At 39.3% G+C, this 18,423-nt stretch overlaps 1 long non-coding RNA gene across 1 annotated transcript in view; it reads right to left on the bottom strand.

The window, feature by feature from the left end:
• Nucleotides 1-212: 212 nt before the first annotated feature.
• Nucleotides 213-18,423, bottom strand: part of LOC136610719 (uncharacterized) — a 53,930-nt gene continuing 35,719 nt past the window's right edge. The window contains exon 3 of the long non-coding RNA XR_010790151.1: nt 213-578. This is a non-coding gene — a long non-coding RNA (uncharacterized lncRNA). The remainder of the gene's footprint in view (nt 579-18,423) is intronic.

Here is an 18,423-nt window from a genome sequence, read left to right as displayed (position 1 = left end):
CTGGTTGGCAGACATCTGCCAGGTCCTTCGAAACTTTGAGCAGTCTACCCAGGTGGTGAGCGGCGATGCTGCAATCATTAGCGTCACCATTCCTCTGCTATGCATCTTGAGAACTTCCCTGCAAACCATAAAGGCAGCCGCTTTGCGCTTGACTTCAATGGGGTTCGTTACTCGAAACGAACCCTCGAGCATCGCGATAATTTCGTCCTGAGTAACGAGCACCCGAGCATTTTGGTGCTCGCTCATCTCTAGAGACAACTAATGCTGCAAATAGGTGGTTTGACCAGCAGTTAAAAGAATTCTATTTGCAGGGACATCAAAGCTGCACTAGAGACGTCACAAGTGCATTGAGATCCTGGGGGAATATGTAGAATAGTGTGGCAGTTTCAGCTTCCTAGCTCAATTTTTTCAGGGTAAATCTCAATACCCTTCGTTACAAGCTGTACCTTGATTGGTGCAGTGTACTATGGAGATATTGTAGGATGCCTATTCTATTTGTGTAATCTGGTAGTCATTGCATTACAGTGGGCTACACAAATAGTGTAAGGTGTCGAATGTTTGCTTGACGGTTGATTAATCTGTGAATAAATCAAGAGAAAAGTGTTACTATTTCCAGTACAAGCTTTATAATTCTTATAGTTGATTTTCACCCAAAAGGTAAGAATTAAAAAAAAGTATAGCAGTACATTAGGACAGCAGCCAAAATTCAGATATTCTCTCTTTTGTCTTAAAGCGATGTCATGTTCTTTTTATTTTGTTATACAGTAATAGACATCTTTGCAAAAGTAACAATGATAATTACAGTCATATTGTTTGCTACTTTTGAATTAGCTCCCTGGAATCTGTTGATAAACGTTCACTATGTTGTTGATGTGTTAGAGCTAGGGTGCTGGCGAAAGCTGCTGCGTAGGCCCTGGACGGCGAGAGTAACAAACAGAGAAGTTCTAAGTCGTATAAGGCCCGGTATATCACTGGAGGACAAGATGACCGGACTCAGACTCACGGATTTTGGCCATGTAATGTGAGCATAGTCGCTAGAAAAATCTATAATGCTTGGACAGATCAGTGGCAAAAGAAGATCGGGCCACCAAAGAGCACGATGGCTGATACTGTCAGAGCTGATACTGGCATGGATATCACACAACTGAAAGAAGCAATGCAAAACCAAAAACATGGAGGGAGCTCACCTTTAGGGACGCCGAGGGTCGTGAACGACTAAACAGCTAAAAACAGCTTGACAAAGACTACGGAATAGTAGTCAAAACGTTGCCTATCCTTACGAACGTGAGGGAATAAAGACACATCCTTGTGATGTTTTAACCTGTCGGCACCATATTTTGCTGTCCTGCATTTCTACTTTTAAACAGCTAACAACAACATGTTCTTGATTAGGCATGCTAAGACATCAAGGATAACATCTGCATGGACTTTAAAAAAACTCCATTCAGATGGTAATTTCTAAAAAGCTAACTTAAAAGTTAGCTGCACTTTGTGTTGTTGCTTTTGCAATAATGTCCTCCACAACAAAACGGGTATTTCTTTGGAAATAAAAAACCAAGAGTAGCAACGCACAATTACTACTCTTTGGTTATTCATCTAACTGCTGAGTTTCTAATATATGGACTATGGTTACATTTTGGTTAAAAATCCTGTTTAAGAACCTCAAAGATTGCAGAGTGTGGATGTTACACAGATCTAAGAGCACATGTAACATGATAATACAACATTTTTAGAATTGTATTGCAAATATTACAATGTATTTTGTAGTTGTGTTAATTATTTCAGCCAGAATGATCAAATCTTAAGCTGGTAGGCTATACAAATTAGGGCTTGTTCACATCCGCTGATTTCCATTATAAATCTTGTGAATTTTGGCAAAATACTGGACTGCTGGCTGGAAATTGAATGGATCCCGTTATAGTCAATGTGAGTCAGTTGGGCACCATTCGGTTCCATCATAAGAACTGGAAAACAGAATTGCTTAACACTGATGTGAATGAGTCCTTAGATGTATATCAGTCGAACCAGCTGATTTAAGTGGGTCCAGCCAACCATCTAATGTGTGTGGCAACCTCCCACTCTCCCTTAATGGTAGATGCCAGGGATATAAAGATTAGCCATTGGATTGGATGGGCTGGATTTCAACTTGCCTAATCCTTTTGTTTTTGTGGAAAGCTGAGTTCAGAGGTGTCTGGCAGAGGCTTACTCCCCTCTCTGCAGTCAGAGCTACATGCATGGTCAGCCAAGCTTAGAATGCATATCTATGGGAGGTTTGGGAGAGGGAGATTTCGACTGAATAGGAGTTCATCTGGCAGCTATGTAATGTGTATGGCCAGCTTTAGTTGTTCCATCTTTGCCCAAGAGCAGTTATCGAATGGCAATACAATTATAATATTTAAGATGCTAAATACAAACAAGAACTCCTTATTGTAAAAATCTCACAGTAGGACTTTAAATTCTTATTACAGCTAGTTTGTATTTTCTTTACATTTTCTGAGATCCGTTTGGTTATGCTAAGCAAAATCTCTTTAAGCTTTTCCAAAAATGTCTAATGTAGCTTGCTGAAATTAATAGAAACCTAGAAGATGTAAACAGGAGACGAAAAAGTGCTTATGAAGCAAATCTCAAAACTTGATGTTAATCTGTTTGGAAATGCCTTGAGTCTCACCTCAGGGGCTGGAAAGACTGCTGCATGAAATGCTCGTAGCTACAAAGTCAATGGCATTGCTGCCACACAGTGCAGAGCGGAAAAGCTTGAGGAGAGATGCTATGATCACAGATGTCACCTGAAGGTAAGATGGCAGTATTTTCTTCATAGGCTACTGGCAAAGTAGAAGCACCTCTTGTATCCTGGCTATGTGGCATTTATAGCCTTAAAGAAATGCCAATCCTGGATGGTGCAGGAAGTAGGACATTTTTCTTGATATTTTCTCTTTTTATGGAATAAAACTTACAATTACAATTACAATTTGCTATACATTCTTAACATATCAAATTCAGATATGAAATAAGAGTTGAATGTTTCACTGAAGTATTATCCCCAGGCGATGTTTCTGGCACTATCAAAGGAGTCTCTTCATATGTGTGTGTTTTCACATTCAGTCCTGTGACAGCAAGACTTTAATTAGTAGGACATACCTATAAATCCACTCTTGTTGGCTACACACATTTAGAAGTAAGGAAGCACAGGTAGCTAACAATTCACTGACCAATTTATAGACAGCTTTGTATTTCCAGTACCTACTGCCAGCGGGACCATTTCTAGAAGATTTAGCTTAAGGGGCAGACATTTAAAAAGTGGCCCCACTCTTTTTGTTCACATAAACAATTTTTTCACATTATCCCTTTATGCAGAGACTGAATAACACTGCCACAAAGTAACTAAATTATACTTCCATGTTGGGTATAATAGTAACCAGATGGCTGAATATACAAATGACCATGACCACTGTACCAACGACAGGCAGGTACTAAGTATTGAATATACCACTCACGACTGAGTAACCTAGGCAGAATTTACTCATGATAAACAGGGACAGGACCAGAGGTGTAACTTGAAGCTCCTGGGCCCCAATACAAAATCTGTAACAGGACCCCAACTATAATGCTTTATTCATAGTATTGGGCTTCCTATATGGAGAAGAGAGGCCTTCTGGGCCCCCTAAGGTTCCTGGGCCCGGGTACAACTGCATCCTTTGAATCCCTTATAGTTATGCCCCTAGACAGGACCACCAGGCAGTAGAAGCTGAACATATCACTGAGGGCTTAAACAAATGGGTGTGATTTTGTCCCGTTATGTGGCCGTGATAATCATGGCCGCATAACGGGACGAAACGAGACCATTGAATTCAATGGTTTCGTTTCCTCTATAAGGATTCTCATGCAGCTATAGTATGTGCAAGAAAAGATAGGACTTCTCCTATGTTTCTTGCACGTAGTCAATACTACTTGTGAGAAAGATAGGGCAGGACCTATCTTTGCGCTTTTTTTTCAAACGTGCAAACAAAAACATCCAGAAATTCCAAGAAAGTTGGTAAAAGATGTGTCTGTGGTTATTGTGAAGCGGGAGAAGCTTGCACAGATTATTATGATTATAATTATCGTCATTAAAGAGAACCTAACATGCTGTATGATCACCATAACCTGAAGTTATGAGCAGGGTCTGTGAAATCCATGGGGCGAAAAGGGTGTTTTTCATACTTACCCAGGAAGTCTCATCTCTGCTTTCAGTGCATGCACACCCATAGAGAACAGTGTCAGTCCTCTCAATGCACTGAGCAGCGACTTTTTGGGCTGACAGGGAATGAGAAGCTTGGTAATTATAAAAAATGCACCCTGAACTGCGCTGCCCCTGTTTTATGCGCCCACAAGCTTAGTTTATGGTGCTTGTAGGATGTGAGAGTTTAACTTTAACAGTTCACAGTAAATGCGGCTTACATTATCACATTAGTGTCAAAATTGGGGATATATATCACTTATGATCTTTATGGTTTTTATTGTGTCAGTAAGGGCTTAAACAGATGAGCGTGTTTTAGTTACATTATGTGGCCATTAAAATCACGGCCGCATAATAGGATAAAACCGAATAGTTGATTTCAATGGTTTCATTTTCCCTATCAGGATTCTGAAATGTTAATACAGGAAAAGATAGGACTTTTCCCATCTTCCCACTTTTTTATTCAAACTCGCACTCTATAGCACAGAGTTTGAATAGTCAACGAAGAAAACCCTGATTAATGCGCTGATATGCTTCATAGCGACGAGTGTATTAGCGTATCCAGCCATGTGTTTTTGCCCTGCGGACATTCCGCTGGAAATCAACCCTGTCTGGACCAAGTCTTACAGTAAAAAAAAAAAAAAAATGCATGGTATTTCTTTTTTTTCATAATGGGTTCCTATAAAGGATATATGCCAGTGTTCATATATATTCACATATACTGACATATTCTTTAAAGGGGTTGTCTCGCGAAAGCAAGTGGGGTTAAGCACTTCTGTATGGCCATATTAATGCACTTTGTAATATACATCGTGCATTATATATGAGCCATACAGAAGTTATTCACTTACCTTCCCTGCGCTGGCGTCCCCGTCTCCATGGCTCCATCTAACTTCAGCGTCTAATCGCCCGATTAGACGCGCTTGCGCAGAAGGGTCTTCTGCCCTCGGCTCGGTTCGGCAGCAGCGGCGTTCTGGCTCCGCCCCCTTCTAAGCGTCATCGCGTAGCTCCGCCCCATGACGTGTGCCGATTCCAGCCTCCTGATTGGCTGGAATCGGCACACGTGACAGGGCGGAGCTACGCGATGACGCATAGAAGGGGGTGGAGCCAGAACGCCGCTGCTGCCGAGCCGAGCCGAAGGCAGAAGACCCTTCTGCGCAAGCGCGTCTAATCGGGCGATTAGACGCTGAAGTTAGACGGAGCCATGGAGACGGGGACGCCAGCGCAGGGAAGGTAAGTGAATAACTTCTGTATGGCTCATATTTAATGCTCGATGTATATTACAAAGTGCATTAATATGGCCATACAGAAGTGCTGAACCCCACTTGCTTTCACGAGACAACCCCTTTAAATAAAAGGCCTTAATGTGATCTGAACAAAGAATTATTGACAAGTACTGAAGCTGTCTGCATTTGTGATCACTAGCGGTCATGTCCTGATTATCCACTACACATTCCTAGTGCTGATTCTTGTTAACTACCCTGTCGGGAGGGATGGGGTAGGGCTATATGACCCTATTAATGCAGCTACACAGTGCATTTTTAATATACATTTGAGTTAATAAAATATTTATTGATTTTGTAATGGCCAAAACATATCAATCAAGACTTACAACATTATGATCATGTATAAAGTCAAGATTGAATCTGTAAATCAAGAGTTACATTGCCAAATGTTATTTCGTGACAAAATAATAAAATAAAATGAAGTACCAAATTCCACTTCTTCAATAATTGTAATTCCTAATAAAATAAATTTGTATAAACATAAAAAGACCATACACAAAAGTAACTGAATGTGTAAAACAAAGTAGGTGGAACACGTAAGGAAATATTGGGAGGGAGGGAGAGAAGGAGGGAGGGATAATTTAATATGCATTCGATTATTATGTGAGATCTACAGTGTATATAATTACTATTACATGTGACGACTCTTTAATATGTGACAGATATGTTACCATGAGGCATATATTGTTGTGTAATGTTATAGTGTTTCCATTAAGTTCTACATAAAGAGGCGTAACTTAGAATTACAGAGGCCTTCCATTTTTTTTTACATTTTATTATGTTGTGGCCTTCAGCAAGTAAAAAAATAATAATTTAACTTCGTCCCCATCATTTTGCACTCAATATCCCATAATGACAAAGTGAAAACAGAATGTTAGAAATCTTTGTAAATTTAAAAACAAAATGAAAAACTAACATTTTGCATTGACATAAGTATTCAGACCCTGTAATTAGTACTTAGTTGAATCACTTTTAGCAGTAATTTCAGCCTTTGCTCTTCTTGAGTATTTGATGCCACAAGGTTTGCACACCAGGATTTGGAGATTTTCTGCCATCCTTTTCTGTCAAGTTGGGTTGGGACTGTTGGTTGACAACCTCAGGTCTTCCTCAAGATGTTCAATTGGCTTCAAGTCAGGGTTCTGGCTGGGCCACTCAATGACATTCACAGAGTTGTCCCTAAGCCATTCCTGGATCTTGGGAGCTCAGCCAGAGTAACCATTGGGTTCTTAGTCACCTCTCTTACCAAGGCCCTTCTTCCACAATTACTTAGTATGGTGACCTGGCCAACCTTAGGAAAATCTTGGTTGTTCCAAGCTTCTTCCATTCAAGAATTATGGAGGCCAGCATGCTCTTTGGAATTTTCAGTGAAGCTGGAATTTTTTTGTAGTCTTCAGATCTGTGCCTCCACACAATCCTGTATCTAAGCTCTACAGCAGTTATTTTCTCCTCATAGCTTGGTTTGGGCTCTGATATGCAGCTGATATGTAAGCTTTAAGACCTTAACTTATATAGACAGGAGTGTGTCTTTTAAAGTTATGTCCAATCAACTGAATTTATCACATATGGACTCCAATTAAATGCTAAAAAAATCTCAAAGACGATCAAGATATAAATTTTAAGTGTCATACCAAGGGTCTAAATACTTATGTCAATACAAAATGTTAGTTTCTTTCATTAAAAAAAACACTCTGTTTTCACTTTGTCATTGTCGGGTACCGAGTACAGAATGATGGGGAAAAACTAAATTTTAATTAATTTGCACAAGACCACAATATAACAAAATGTAAGAAAAAAGTGAAAGGGTCTGAAGACTTTCAAAAGCATTTTATAATACTGGTATCTTCTTGCATAGCAGATGACGCTTTGGACTCCATCAAGTACCTGGGTGTGTGACTGCTACCTCTGCATCACTTACAGCTACGCCAATTTAAAGAAATGTAAATAATAGAATTTTACCACGAATCATGTACAATTCTATCTTAGCAATGCCATTCATTGCTGAGCTACTCAAATCCTTGATTACTGCATTGCAAATGTGTGTTTATTATTTTAATTACTATGTAACTTAGTATTTGATGGTATAATTGGTTCATGTACTGTATGACCTTTTTAACTTTTACTGATTGTGGCTAGACATTTTTAAACCCTGTTCGCTCTATGTGAAACTATGCTATGATTAAAGATGCCTGAAACACGTAATTGATTGCTTCCCTTCCTTTTCATCGTTTTGGATTTTACCCTTGCATGAAATAAAGATTCAAGTTTCGATTTACAGTATATCATGTGCTAGACTCCCGCTGCCTATTATCCACATGTGACCCAACACAGATAATCTTTAATTCAGGTGAGCTTTACTTGCCATTTTCTTAATCCTATCTGTATAATAAAATCGTGCCATTTGAGAATAATGTAATTCATATTCAGTGTTATGCATTGCATTGTCTGTTTCCCTTTAAATAGAGCCTCAGAGTTAAAGCAAGTCACAGTAGCTAACAGCATTATATTTTGTATAACATCAATGTGTCTGCATGGCCAGATCAACATAAATTCTTGAAGACAGTGGAAGCAGCGAGATAATTTCATGTAAAGGTAGGACGATTAGCTAGTTTGAGGAAGTGATGCAGAAGCTCCAGGCAGCACACCTAATGGGTATAGGCAGCACAACGGGCGCTATTAATTTCTTATTTCAGAGGCTTTGCAATTATCTAGAATGTCAAGCGTATAATTCTAATGTGTGAGACTTCAGAATCCATTCTTTGGCCTCCAAACAAGCTTTTCTAACTTCTTCATGGACAAAAAGCATTAAATAGCACTTTCAAACCATAGACCAGAAAGGAAATCTACAGTTTAAATTAGTGCTAGATTTAACATTTAGTAAGAAGTAATGCTTTTTCATAACCCACACTTTCTTACTTGCAATAATGCTAAGGATTAATTAATATATATTGTATCTGAAATATATAATTTATTATTTGAATATGGATTTCAAACCCTATAAAGGAATATGTTCTTACCACTCAAAAGTGATAATGGTAACTGGGCAAAGAGACAGTGGGACTAGTTCTGTATGTGGCTCCGATCACTCTGTAGTTCTGTACATAGCTCTGATAGTGGTATGCTGTCATTTCTAATGGAGCCATGACAGCCATGTGGGATATTTTAAAATTAATCATATTGATTTGATGGGGTCCGCTGCTTCCTGTTGGGGTTTCAATATTTTAACTGTACTGTAAGAATAGCACTAAAGACTGCACTACTTCAGTTCTGTAGAAGCATATTCATCAAGGCACATCCCATCACTTTGTAGCCCTTATCTGCATCACAGTAAGAGCACTTTTTACAAGGGCTGACAGTCGCCTGACTAACCGCTCAAAAAGAGCAATTGGGTGACTGTTGGCCTCAGTAAACAAGAAGCCCAACAGGGCAAGTGAGTGAGAATCCTTCACTTGTCAAAGGGGACTGAACGCCTTTCTTGAGAGATATAATATTATATGTTATAATCTCTAATTACCTCAGAAGGATTGTTGATCCTGGGATTAATCCAATTACCAGATTAGAGTCGGGAAGGATTTGTTTCCTTAAATTGGGATAATTGGCTACTACCTCAATGTTTTTTTTGCCTTCCTCTGGAACAAAATTGGAGTTAATAGGCTGAACTGGATGGACATACGTATTTCTTTTTGGCCTTACATACTATGTTACTTGATTTTCAATCCACCTAAAAACCAAGCACTTGTTGGCCCATCTAAGCCAGCAGTCATTCATCTAGGAACGACTGCCCCTTTACTGTGAATGGAAGAGGGTGGCCTGAAGAGATCTCTGGACTGTTCCGCTTCCATTGAATGAGTAATTGTCGCTCCTGTGTAAAAACACAGGAGTGATAATTGTTAGGACAGTTTTTAGGCGTTTAAGTGCATTTTCTAAAAGTTCCCTAGTTTGAATGCAGTGGAGAGAGCAGGTGTTTATTTCTAAATGTTCGTAACAGAGGCCTAACATTAGGCACCTCAGCCCCAGTGCAGAATCTGTAAAAGTACCTCCACCACGTACTATGTGCCATTCATAATACTGGTATATTCTTACTTGGCACTTGGGTCTTTAGACCCCAGGTGTAACAGCTACTTCTGCACCTCCATAGCTGAATCCTTGGCTCTGTGATTTTAAGTGTATGCAGCTGAATTAATGGTTAATAGAAAGTAAGGGCTATTAACTATTTATAGCAGAAAAACCTAATCATTATAAGATGTTTCTTGACATGTTGTGCTGCTGTAAAGTAAGTTATGTAAATATAAAGTTTTCTTCTATCTTCCCTCTCCAGTGGATAAAAGGTGTCATTCTATAACACTTGACTGAGACTGAGACAAAATCATTCACGGCTACTGCATGGTGTATGGAGCTGTACTAGTTCCAGTGCAGAACTAAATCGGCAAACAACTAATTAGCAAGGGTGCCAGGTGTTGGACCCTCACTGATCTGATATTAATGACCTATCCTGATGGTATGTCATCAATGAAAGAGCCCTGCAATACCCATTTTGATACAATGGTGATAGCTCATTTGTGTTTTTGCTCTTTAATTTTTTTCTTTTCTACAGATGAGTTTGCCATATTCAACCTGTTTGAGTGAGAGTGATTTATTTGCTATTACATATCGCCTTAGCGAAAATGTTAGAAGCAAAGGTTATAAACTGAGGCAGTTGGGACTTCTTTCCACCAAAATTTCAGAATGACCTCCCTTTATTTCCATGTATGATGGTAAGTCACTTGATTCGAGTCATTGACTATATAGTCATGTTGTGACACGGGAAATCCTGCACTGAGCAGTGGGTTGGACCAGATGACCCTGGAGGTCTCTTCCAACCCTAGCATTCTATGAAATGCCATTTATTGACTTTTTAGGTTTCAGACTATACTGTTGGTCAACTTAAAATTATAGACGTGGTTAAATTGAAGCTATAGACTTTTTATACGCAGTCTAAGATTCCAAATCTAATTTTAAATATATGCCAATATAGAGCATAAGAAATCCTACTGTGTGCAGATATAGCAAAGTTTACCTTGACTTTTAACACTCTACGATAACTTTCTGTGCCACCAATTATTTTCAATGGTTTTTGTTGTATTAAGATTAGTAAACAATAACTTTTCAATAGCTCAAACTAAGACAATTTGTTGCATAAAGTTGCCACAGTCAAGTTAAATTTAGCAACATAGATAGGTAGTGGGCCTCTTTTTCACAATAACTTATTGGAATTATGTTGTATAACACATTATTCAAACATACCAGAACAATCCTACAGTGTAGGACATTGAAATATACGTGTACTGTACTATGAGACATTTAGTTTGTCTCTAACTTGGAACTGTGTCTGGAACTGAACAAGCAGTCGAGCAGCAGTCCTGTGTATTGGAATGGAAGAGGTTGTCAATTTAGCTACGTGGGAATGCGCTGTGTGTGTTCTAACAATGCCCGAGGTCTATTAGCTGAGTTAACTGAATTTTCTAAGGTTGCTGCTTCAGGCCAAGGTCCATTCGGCAACAGATACATTCTCTGTAGCTTCCTTTAATTCATCACTAAAGAACTGGGAAACACATGGTAATGTTGTGATCACTGGCATCCTCAGAAAAGACTGTTCAGCATATGCAGCTGAATGACAAATGACTAAATCCTTTACTTTTGTTACCAATTGTACATACAAAATATAGATATGAAATAGTATGCAGGTTCATATTATTTACATTACTACTGTACAATTTTTTAGAGGAATGCAGAAACACAGTCTGCCATTGTTCTTTTTTCTTAAAGGGGTTTTTCTACTAAAAACATTTTCCCCTATACATAGGATAGGAGATAAATATCTGATCGTTTGAGGTCTAATGGAGTAACAGTCAAGCATGCACACCAGCGTGACATTTACATGAGGCATAGTGGATTTGGAAATCAAAATAGCCCTGGTAAAAAAATTACAAAGTAGTCCCATGTTGTAGGTGGACCCAAACCAGCACCAATTGGGGCAAATGCAAGTAGGTAGGGATCAACAAATCGCCAGCAACATCCACAAAGGGGGTAGGAGGGGAGAAGCCTTTAATGCATGAATTTCTTGCGGCAGAAAATTTACTATGAAGCACGGGACATGTTAGAACGGGAGGTATATATTAGGATGCCGTCTATTTCTAACTGGTTAAGCCTCCATAACATAAATGATCATCATAGTCTGGATTGTCTTTAGCTTCTATGACAGACACTTGTGGCACATGTCCTGCACCCACATTATCCCTATGTTGACTGATACCTACGCCCTTGCTGTAATGGCAAAGATCAGAGACTTTTAATTCCCTAGATGCCATGGTTAATAGTGATCATGGTATGTAGGTGATTAGACAAATAGAGGAGCAATCGTGAGATGCCGATGAGTAACCATGGCAGGCAGCGGCCTAGAAAAGATCCCCAGGCAAGCCACAGTTGTATGCCTTTTAGGCTGATCCTTAAGGACAATCTAATAGATTGTATTGCAGATATAGACACACACAGAATAATTATTTGCTAATCTTTGATATACCAAGTATACTAAAGATCACATTGTGACGTCCTTAGTGATCTAATTAAATAACAGAATAAACATTAATATAGTTTATTTAAAAAAATGACAGTAAAAAAAAACAACTAAACGCTATACAAAGACCAATATTACCCCTCCACAAACACACACACACACACACAATGACCATTTAGCTGTATATACTAAATCTACACAGGCACTCCACAGACCGTATAAATTATTACAGTATCCTATGCCCAGTGATCACTGGTGACATCATCCCTGACTAGAGTTGTTCACTTTCCCTTTTTCTTCATCTGGCCCAGACCATCATGATGTTTTCTCAAGGTCATAACTTGTCTCTTCAGAATTTAACACAGACATATTTGACTCCTCAATTTTCCAGGGAACTAACTTAGTTTTACAAACTTCTACATAATCTCCCCATCCATAATGCCCCCGATAGTAGTAATTTCACTTGAGGTGATCCACGCAATAATCAAGTAGTATTCCCCTTTTTTGCTCTCTGAAGAACCTACATAGTAAGTGCCACTTTTCATGCTCCACACATAGCTAAAGTGCCCCAACTGAATAATAATGCTCAGCCTATGCCTCCGCTTAGTAATAATGCCCCATATAGGCCCCAATTCAGTAATAATGCTCATTATAGGCCCCCATTCAGTAATAATGCCCCATATAGGCCCGCACTCAGTAATATTGCCCTGCACTCAGTAATAATGCCCCTCACAGCCTCCACTCAGAAATAATGCCCTGAATAGGCCCTCACTTGATAATAATGTCCCATATAGGTTCCCACTCAGTAACAATCCCCTCACAGCTCAGATGCTGACTACCGGGTAGAGCGATTATGCGATCACTGAGGTCAGCTCCTAGCTGTGGCAATCGCATGTGTGTCACATGATTGCTCTTCCTGGAATTCAGCAGGTGAACTCTGCCAAAGTAGGGAGGCACAGGTGAGCATAATTTTTTTTTTTACATTTCAGCAAAAATTTACTCCCCTCCACCAGCACCAAGATCCAACTGGCCCACCAGGAATTTTCCTGGTTTGCTTGAATGCCTAGTTCACCCCTATGGATATTGGATAAATGTCTTTAGTAGAAAAAAAACATTTAATGACTTTCCAAACACTTTAATTTCGATGGTACATTTTACTATGCAACACATTCTAGTAAAATATTTCTGGATTTGTAAGATATATTGAATTTTGTAAAGTCAAACATAAGCATCTCCCAACCATTTTGCATCAAGCTAAAAGTGATGACTAAGAAGTGAATAAAACACCTCTACTGGTTCAGGTCAAAAGTTCTCCATTATTATTCAGTACGTATTGCCACTGATGCTTCTCCGCGTTTCACGGCTTTTTCTCTTGCAGAACAATCACTAACACCCATCACCTCTTCTGATTTTTCTGTATAGCTTACCTAATAGCAGAGCAAGAGGTACATATACGAAATATAGCAATACTCAACTTACACCTCTCAACTCGCTCCTTTGACACTCAGAAATACAATATTTTCATCTAGTCTATGCCTTTCAGTATGTTTTATCCTTTAACATTCCATGGGTTTTGATACATATTACATTACAAAATATTTTAGTCTTAAAGGGAATGTATCACGTATAATCCTTTTTACTAATTAAAACCAGATAGTGAAACATATTACATTTTCTAACCTGTTTATATTTCCTGATTGTAATTTTTTATATTTTATTATCTTTCCTTTCCTGCAGAGATATGCTTTACTGCAAAAATTATGGGACATCCATACATTGGCCAGGAGCTGACCCACTGACTTCTATGGGAGATTGTTCTAGGCATTCCATGTGACCTGTGCAGAGATCACTGTGCAGGGAGAGGGCGGAGGTGAGCTGTACCATCAGCTGAATAGTGGATCCTGTGTTATCTGTATATAGGTGTTGCATTTCACTGAAATCCTGCTTGTAATAATAATAAGATGACTGCTGAAAACATTTCTGTTCAGAATAGAAAGTGGCGAACTATTATTAAGCTTAGTGGTCATTGCAGTTCAACTTCAGTTGTAATCTCATACAACCTCTTTAAAAACTATTGGCCAACCATCAGATTAATTAATTGTTTTTGTTTTCTTTCTGCCTGTTTTCTCTTTTAAATTATTTCTTTCAATGTGAAAAAATTTTAAAATAAATATTAATTTCCTGTGTAAATCCTTTACCTACATACAAATATGCAGGTCAACAATGAAGATTGTTGTAAAGCTTCAAAATGCTAAAGGATGCTCAGCAACCATCAGACAATACTATAGACAGCAGGCTGGAGTATAATAGAAAAACAAGCTGGGTTAGGAGCATGTTACTTGGCTCAAAAGTCACCTCATTCTGTGATACTAAACTTGCATAGAGGAAACCTGTTTTACTGTCTTGATAAATTATACACTTCTAGATGTATGTATCCACTAATAGGGGAATTAACTGTGCATGGACATTTAAAGTTACTACTGAACTCAATGTGACCTGTATACATCTGTACGCACATCTGCTGATAGCCACTATAACAGTGTTGATGCAACCAGGTGGAAGCAGTTGCTTGCCTTATCTATAACATACAGACGTAGCAATCAGTAACATGACGGGCTCATTGTGATAACTTGTTTTTCATAAATTGTAGTTACGTTATCATACTGCATTACATCTCAAGTTAGTGTTTGCTACATGTATAGCTAACCCAGACGTGTAGGAGTCATCCATATATTCCGGTCCCAAGCCTGGATAAATGGGGAGGGTTAGGGAAAGACCTGGCAACCTACACTGTAAAAGCTTTGCCTTTGAAACCCTAAGAAAAAGCTCTCCAATGATTCAGATATGGTGTCCAATGGCAGACACCCCAGGCCAAAGGATTCTCTAAATGTTACTGGGAAAGAGCAAGTTCTGAGTACAAGTAGTCGGGGTTTTCCCCATGACACAACTGGGGAAAGCCCTCAGGAAGCCCAGCTGCTGATGCAACTTATGATGAAAGGAAAAGACCACGCTGTACCAATGCTCACATACTAGCAACATGGAATATGTGTGACATGAGTCTAGGGAAATTGGACATTGTGAAACGCGAAATGACAAGACTTAACATTGATATTCTTGGAATTATCCAATTGCACTGGAGAGGTAATGGATATTTTCAGTCCAATGACTTCACATTGCACTATGCCGTACATTAGGACATCAAGAGGAGAAGACCTCAAAGGCCGTAGAAAGTTTTAGAACAATCAGCGACCGTATCATTGCTATACGAATATGTAGTAAGCCAGTGAACATCTCAATCTTACAGGTCTATTCTCCAACAATGGATGCCGATGAGGAAACCATTGAAGATTTTTATGCTGACGTCCACAAAACTCTAAACGAACTGCCAAAAAAGGACATCATTTACATTATGGGCAACTTCAATTCCAAAGTCGGCATCCAGCCAGAAGCAACCAGCACAGGAAGATTTGGGCTTAGTGAAAGAATTGAAGCCGGTGATCGCCTGGTACAGTTCTGCCAAGAAAATCAGCTCAGGCTAGCAAACACATGGTTTATGCAACCCAAATGCCGACTATACACATGGACATATCTTAATGTCCTCCATTAAAATCAGATTGATTACATCCTGTCTAATCATCATTGGCGAAGTTCAGTCATTGCAATAAAAAACCTTTTCTGGCGCCAACTGCGGCACTGATCATGAACTCCTTGGAGCTAAGATGAAGATCAAATTTCTTAGCATTAAGAAAGATGCTCCATTGAGAAAATTCGACACCTCTAAAATCCACCAATCATACACTATTGAGGTAGCAAACAGATTTGAACTGCTTGACATATCAGAAAAGCATCCAGAGGAACTATGGCATGATATACAGTCCACAGTTATGGAAACAGCCAGTAAGCATTTCACCTATAAGAAGCAGGAAAAACGATTCTATTGGTTGTCCGAGCAAACCCTCAGAATAGCTGATAAAAGAAGAGCAGCAAAGGCGGACGGCAGCAAAGACAAAGTTTGGCCACTAAATACCGTTTTTCAGTGAGCGACAAGGAAAGGTAAGGAAATGGACTGCAATGAGCGTTGCAAACCACTCGAAGCAGAAGCCATGAAAGAGCATATGTGAGGCCTATTCTCACAGGTCAAAATGGCCCAAAAACCTTTCTTGGCACGCAACAGCCCAATCAAATGCAAAAATGGGAAGAAAATGAATGACCAACAGAGTATCAAGCATAGGTGGAGGGAATACTCAAAAAAGCTATATGCCTGCAACCACATACCTGGACCACTACATGAGGTGGTGCCTGTGGATTTGGAACCCTCCATTATGGAGTTAGAAGTGGTTATGGCAATAAAACAACTAGCCAAAAATAAAGCATCAGGCATAGATAACATACCGGCAGAGCTATTGCTGCCAGAACCAGTGAAAACCATCATAGCGCTGTGCCAGGCATTATGGGCATCCACATAATGGCCACAGGACTGGAAAAGATCTGTCTTCATCCCTCTACCAAAGAAAGGCGACTCCCAGAATTACTCCAACTACTGAACAATAGCCCTCATTCTGCATGCAAGCAAGACCCTTCTCAACATTATACAAGAAAAATTGAGATTAGTAGTTGATGCGGCACTCCCTGATGCGCACCCACGACCATATTGCAAACCTGTGATGGACCATGGAAAAAGCTTGAGAATACCAAAATAATATCTACATGTGCTTCATCAACTACATCAAGGCCTTTGACTTCATCAACCATGACAAGCTATGGCACTCCCTACAAGAGCTGGGAGTATTGGCACATCTAGTCAAGCTAATAAAATCACTTCATACCAATCAAGAAGCCACTGTGACAACACAGTATGGGGACACATATTAGTTTGGGAAGGGCAAAGGTGTTTGACAGAACTGCATCCTCTCACCCTTCTTGTTTAACCTATATGTGGAAGTGATCATGCAGAAAATGGACCTAGATGAATTTAAGAAATTGGGGTAAAATAGGTGGAAGAAACATCAACAATCTCTGTTAAGCAGATGACACAGCTTCAGAACTTCAGAAACAGAAGTAGTTCTGAAGCAGCTGATATGTAAGATGAAAACTAAAAGTGAAAAAATGGGCCTCTACCTGGATTAAAGAAGACTTAGGGCTTCCACACACTTGCGTTTTTGTAGCGCTGCGTTTTTTGTTAACGCAATTGTCAATGGGACTTTCTAATATTAAAAACGCAAAGCAACTTGCGTTTTTAGTGAGTTGCGTTTTTAACATTAGAAAGTCCCATTGACAATTGCGTTGACAAAAAAAGCAGCGTTACAAAAACGCAAGTGTGTGGGAGCCCTAAAAGTATGACATCTGCAAAAAACAGCCAAATTCCAATCAAAATCGACAATGAGGTCATAGAATGTGTGCGAGACTTCATCTTTCTTGGCTCAAAAATTCACCAGGCTGGAGAATCTATGCCAGAGATAAAACATAGGATAGCATTGAGGCGAAGCATGATACTAAACATGGACAAAATCTGGAGAAGTAGGGATATCGGCATAGCAACTAAGCATAGGATAGTGCAAATCATTGTTCTTCCCATAGCCATGTTTGGATGTGACAGCTGGACTGCGAAAGAAGCTGATAGGAGGATTGATGCGTTTGAGCTGTGGTGCTGGCGAAAGCTGCTGTGTATGCCCTGGACAGCAAGAGTAACATACGGAGAAGTCCTGAATCGTGTAAGACCCAGTATATCACTAGAGGACAAGATGACCAGACTGAGGCTCATGTATTTTGGCCATGTAATGCGAGCAGAGTTGCTAGAAAAATATATAATGCTTGGACAGATCAGTGGCAATAGAAGACCTGGCCACCAAATAACACAATGGCTGATACTGGCATAGATAACAACAAACTGAAAGAAGCAGTGCAAAACTGAAAAACATAGAGGGAGCTCACCTTTCGGGTCGCCGAGGGTCGTGAACGACTAAACGGCTAACTACAACAACATCTATAGATACACCAGTTACTTTGGACATTAAAGGTGTTTTCCAGGCAATAACTATTGATAACCTATTGTCAGGATAGGACATCAATAGTCAATCACTGGGAACCCACCACAGATATATGAATCTCTATTGTAACACACAGAAAACCTTGTGTAGTTTGATTCTGCAGTTACTCCCTTTCTTTTTGTTTCTTATTTCTTGCTAGGATAAAGTTTGTAGAAAAAAGTTGGGGACAGATGGAAGGAAGTGTTGATTAAGGGTTTGTAATTTGTTACCATAGAGATGTATAGCGAGAGCTGTAGAAATAAAATGATAGACAAACCTAAATTAAAAGCTGCAAAGTTGCATAATTTTTCATTTTAAGCGTAGTAAAAAAAATGGTTACGAAGG

The sequence above is a fragment of the Eleutherodactylus coqui genome, chromosome 2, assembly GCF_035609145.1.
Source record: "Eleutherodactylus coqui strain aEleCoq1 chromosome 2, aEleCoq1.hap1, whole genome shotgun sequence".
NCBI lineage: Eukaryota > Metazoa > Chordata > Amphibia > Anura > Eleutherodactylidae > Eleutherodactylus > Eleutherodactylus coqui.
The sequence above is the reverse complement of the archived record's forward strand: the minus strand, read 5'-3'. Positions and strand labels throughout refer to the sequence as shown.